The sequence below is a fragment of the Gavialis gangeticus genome, unplaced genomic scaffold (genome assembly GCF_001723915.1).
Source record: "Gavialis gangeticus isolate Ggan-Ray unplaced genomic scaffold, GavGan_comp1, whole genome shotgun sequence".
Classification (NCBI taxonomy): Eukaryota; Metazoa; Chordata; order Crocodylia; family Gavialidae; genus Gavialis; species Gavialis gangeticus.
In genome coordinates this window covers 170,191,348-170,195,929 of record NW_017729032.1, presented here as the reverse complement: position 1 = coordinate 170,195,929, position 4,582 = coordinate 170,191,348, and the positions used below count along the sequence as shown (strand labels likewise).

The 4,582-nt window shown below is 40.9% G+C and overlaps 1 long non-coding RNA gene across 1 annotated transcript in view; it reads right to left on the bottom strand.

The window, feature by feature from the left end:
- Positions 1–3,062: 3,062 nt before the first annotated feature.
- Positions 3,063–4,582, bottom strand: part of LOC109302523 — a 9,636-nt gene continuing 8,116 nt past the window's right edge. Inside the window, exon 3 of the long non-coding RNA XR_002098826.1 lies at positions 3,063–3,077. This is a non-coding gene — a long non-coding RNA (uncharacterized LOC109302523). The remainder of the gene's footprint in view (positions 3,078–4,582) is intronic.

The following is a 4,582-nucleotide window of genomic DNA, read 5'->3' as shown; positions in this document are numbered from 1 at the left end:
TTGTATAAAAGCCATTTGTGTTAAATTCTCCCTAGAAGCTTAGAAAAGAATCTCAGCTTTAGAATCCACCTGGTTACAACTTGTTCTGTTAATGATTTTGAAGGGCTGCTCAGCAAGAGCACAAAGTACATTTCTCAGCTTCAAACATCTGAAACATCTGACTGGGCTCACAACAGACAGATGGGAATGAGGGAGGAGAATAAAATTATTTTAATTCAGTTACTGCTAAGGGCAAAGCCAGCATAAGTAGGTTAAGAGAATGAACCCTTTCCTCAAACCTTTGTTAGATTTAGAATCTTGTCTTATTAGTTTGGGCAGCTGTACAAATAGAAGGTGTCAATTTCGACCTAGGAACAAACGTTAAAACCTTCACGCTGAAAGAAACAAAGTATGTATGTTTTTGCAGAACAACGTCACTCTTATTTGACAGATTTTTAAAACTTTTTTTTTGCAGCCTGTTCTAATACCTCTAGAACTTCATAAGGTGCCTTCAAAGTCTTGAGATTTACTTTAGCTCCCTGACATAAAGACAGCAAAAAACCAAACAACCAATCTTTTGATCTTCATCCGTGAAATCTTGCCCTATGGAAGTCAAAGGGGCCTGAATATCTTCCCTAATCTTTGCATTTACTTGTTAACTGCATGGTAATAGCCAATTCTCCAGGCCTTTTCTGGGAGATTCTCTTTTGGCAGTTGCAGCTCATCTTCACATTTGTTTTCATAGGGATTTACTGGTTCTATGCTAGTAAAAGAGTAACACTCTTTCTGGAGGCAATTAATGATTTAATATAAAGAAATAGAAATCATGGAGTCCAGGGGGAAATTATTTTATTTTTGAAGTTTTTGTGCGAATTACAATTTTTTCAAGTCAAATGGCAACTTTCTGTTGTGTGTGTCATGTCACACTCAACAATATTAGTGTGACACAAGATGGAACAATGTCAACAAGGAAGCATGAAGCAATGTCCATAGAAACATTTCAGTGTTTTACATACCACCCCTCCCCCCCTTTCTCTTGCTACGGTTCTTGGCCTTACCCTTATGAGCAAACTAAGTGTTATGCATGTTCAGGTCTGTGACTCCTGGGGCCAATGACATTCACTAGGGTGGAGGTTTGATCTTTAGAGCAGGATGGCTGTAAGCAAATAGTGGAGTTACAGTTACTTACTGTATATGTGCTGACCTCCATATTAAAAAGCAATCATTAAAATCTACATATTTAGTGCTACTAAGCAACTTTGCAGTTGAGCTGTCATGTCACCAAGACTTCTGATTTACATATTTGATTATTACTGCTAATGTTAAGTCTAGCCTTATTAGGATGGCTGTAGCCGGTAATAGACAATTTGTTTAGGTTACTGAAGCAAATTAAATGCCATACTCTCTTATACATAATATGCCCCAGAATAAAATACACATCTTGTTTCTGAAAGGTAGAATGAAGAAATTTTTTTTTTTCTAAACTAATGGCTATGTAGAGCAGGGATAGAACCTAACCATAAGGTGACTCACCCTCCCTTTCCTACTTAAATAAAGCTGAAACCCTAGTTACTACTGAAGACTGGTTTCCAGGGTGGGTCTATGATTTTGAAAAGAACTAACGAATTTAGTGCTTTAGTTTTTGTGGACAACTCAGGACAGCTGGCTACCGGCACTCAGGAAAAAAACTGAATTCCTGAATGACTACTTTGTTTCGGTCTTTCACCGGGCCAATGGCAAAATCATGCCAGAGTTGGTACAGAATGAGCAGATAGGAATGATTGCCTTCCTACTATTACCGTAGTATGTGATCATTTGAAAAAATTAGACATCTGTCAGTCAGCAGGAGTGGATGAACTTCATCTGAGGGTGTTGAAGGAGTTGACCAAAGTCATCACAGGACCTCTGGCAAAACTTTTCCAAAACTCATGGTGCTCCAGAGACTGAGGACTGGAAGAGGGCCAATGTTGTGCCCATCTTCAAGAAAGGGAGGAGGGAGGACTCGGGCACATATAGGCCAATCAGCCTAACTTCTATCCCAGGGAAGATTCTGGAAAAATTCATTAAGGAGTCTATATGTGATAGGCTTGCAGAAAGTAGGATTCTGAATGACAGCCATCATGGCTTTGTCATGGGCAGGTCTTGTCTTACCAACTTCATCTCCTTTTACGATCAGGTAACTTGCCACCTAGATAAGGGAGAGGAGGTTGACATTGTACACCTTGACTTCCAAAAGAACTTTGATCTAGTATCCCACAATGTTCCCATGATTAAATTGGAGGACTGTGGGCTCAGCCGTGAGACAGTTAGGTGGGTAGGGATCTGGCTGTGGTGTAGGACTCAGAGAGTTCTAATGAACGGATCTATGTCATCTTGGTGAGAAGTGGCCGGTGGTGTCTGTCAGGGGTCGGTGCTTGATCCAGTGCTTTTTAACATCTTTATCAACTATTTGGATGTGGGGGTGAAGACATCACTGGCCAATTTTGTGGATGATACCAAGTTATGGGGAAGTGTGGTCACACTTGAAGATAGGCTGCAGATAGAGGCAGACCTAAATAGGCTAGCAAGTTGGGTGGATTGAAATCAAATGAAGTTCAACATCGAGAAATGTAAAGTACTCCATCTGGGGAGAAGATAAACCCTACACACCTACAGGCTTGGCAATACCAGACTGACCAGCACCATGAATAAAAGGGATCTGTGGGTAAGAATAGACCACAGTATAAATATGAGCCGGCAGTGTGAGGCTGTAGCCAACCGGGCAAATAATATCCTGCCATGCATCAATCATGAATCTCCAGCAAAACTAGGGAAGTGACTCTTCCACTCTACTTGCCACTGGTGAGACTGCAGCTGGAGTACCGCATCCAGTACCGGGCACTGCATCTCAACAAAGACGTAGTAAAGCTCAAGAGAATCCAGAGAAGAGCCACCCATATGATCATAGACTTGCACAGCAAGTCATACGAGGAAAAGCTGAGGGATCTGGAACTCTTCAGCCTGAAAAAGAGAAGGCTGAGAAGGAACTTGGTAGCAGCTTACCACTACATCAGGGGTGTACATCAAAGGCTAGGTGAACAACTGTTCACCAGGGCACCCTTGGGGAAACCCAGGAGTAATGGCCATAAACTCCAGGAAGATTGTTTCAGGCTCAACATCAGGAAAAACATTTTCACAGCTAGGGTGTCAAGACCATGGAATAAGCTCCCTCCCAAAGTGGTACAATTGCCTACCCTGGAAATCTTCAAGAGGAGACTGAACGGTCACCTTGCTGGGGTCACTTTACCCCAGCAGTCTTTCCTGCCTGGTGCAGGGGGTTGGACCCAATGATCTTCCGAGGTCCCTTCCAGCCTTGTATTCTACAAATCTATGAATTTCCAGGACTGTGAAATAGGAAAGAGACAAGGAGTAGCTCGCAGATAGCAAAATAAGACAGGTTAGCTTGATTAGTGAAACATAGAGACCATTAAAAAGGAGAGATGACTGTTAACACCTGTGAGTGGAGAACAATGAGCCATTAAATCAACTGACCCCCTCAGCTCCCTGAACAGTAATGTCAGAGCTGTTGTACTGCTGAGCAGAAATAAAAGCAGGGTGCTTCAGGTTCCCTGATTAACACATGCACCACAATTTTGAGGGTCTGCTGCTGGGTGGAAAAGGTGTGTATTGTATGCTAAATCTTGAATACTTATCTGGATCTCCTTTGCTAGTTGTCATTCTCTGCTGCTTCAAGCATTGTAATGGACAATTTCTCAGCTTTTCACTCAGTTGAATCTAGTTATTTTATAATTTATATATACATGTTCTAAGATTTCCCCTGGATTCTCATCTGTGGCACATAGCTTTTATTTTTTATTTTAATTTCTGGTTTAGCCAGATGTCATGGCTTAATTGTACTTTTCATATGTTAGCACTAATTATATTTTGGCACCCTGCTAAGATTGCTTTTCATATGTCATTATCATCCCTTTCACCCCCAAAGCATAATATACAGCATGATAGCAGATTACTGATTATGGCATCTTCTGTATGAGCAGCAAATCCCTGTGACCCCAGTGGCCTCCCTTTCAAGCTGTGATTTAGTCTTTGACCTTTATATGGTTTTTTTTCCATGAAAGAGTAAGCCTATCAAAGATACAGCTGAAGAAAGGGTGGAGTAACCCTCCTAACTGCATTTCTTATGTTTTCAGCTTGTAATCACATCCAGGCATGTTATTTTACATAGCCCTTCTTCATCAGATTTATAAAATCCTCTGGCAGCCCCCAATATTGAAAAAATATTGTTTCATTTATCACCAAACTTCTACCTGCAAGGAAGCATAATCAGTGGAGGACCCTGTGTAGCAAGGATACAGTTTCTTTTGAAACTTAAAGGATGGGCATTGATAGGGAATATGTTGTTCTCTGTCCCACATTCCCTGTCCCACATTCTTTGTATTTGCAGAAAAGAGAACAAGACAGAGAGAATCTGAATGAATATAAATGAGCAGCAAACCACCATTGAGTTCAAAGGAGCTGTACTGCTTCACAGCAGGTGAGAATCATACTTGAAAACTTTAAAGTTGATAACAGGTATGACTGGTATATATATATATATATATAT